We start from the raw sequence: 452 nt of genomic DNA, 5'->3' as shown, positions 1-452 counted from the left end.
ATACTGTATATATATATATATATATATATATATATATATATATATATATTTATTTCCCACCATTGGTGTGTTCAAAAAATTTTAATAAATAAAATAAAATTCTAAATCCGACTGCATAAATTAGATATCAAGTGGTGCACAATGAGTTCTAACTATCGATCTGACCCAGTAGACGCCATAATCCCACTCTGTCTCTCTCCCGTCCTGCGTTCCGATTTTTTTTTTTAATGGTGGGTTTAAATTTACGCAGTTGGCTACAGCAGTGCTGATTGGGGAGAATGGGGGTGCGCTCACTCTTGCCCAGGGCAAGTAAGATTGCAACTCAAAGCTGGCAGTCATGCATATGCTCTGGAACAGAGTAATATCGCATCCACATCGCAGGCTTTGCGATTAGGAAATTGCAACGTCTCAAATCGCGATTTCGATTCGATTTCGAATAATTGCACAGCCCT

The 452-nt window shown here is 38.1% G+C and overlaps 1 protein-coding gene across 1 annotated transcript in view; it reads right to left on the bottom strand.

Annotated features, from left to right (window-relative positions):
• Positions 1 to 452, bottom strand: part of LOC107728084 (elongator complex protein 4-like) — a 77,495-nt gene that overhangs the window by 35,516 nt on the left and 41,527 nt on the right. The gene's annotated exons all lie outside the window — the stretch shown is intronic.

This window comes from Sinocyclocheilus rhinocerous, unplaced genomic scaffold, assembly GCF_001515625.1.
Source record: "Sinocyclocheilus rhinocerous isolate Xijiao unplaced genomic scaffold, SAMN03320098_v1.1 scaffold1779, whole genome shotgun sequence".
Classification (NCBI taxonomy): Eukaryota; Metazoa; Chordata; class Actinopteri; order Cypriniformes; family Cyprinidae; genus Sinocyclocheilus; species Sinocyclocheilus rhinocerous.
This window is presented reverse-complemented; position numbering and strand designations above follow the sequence as displayed.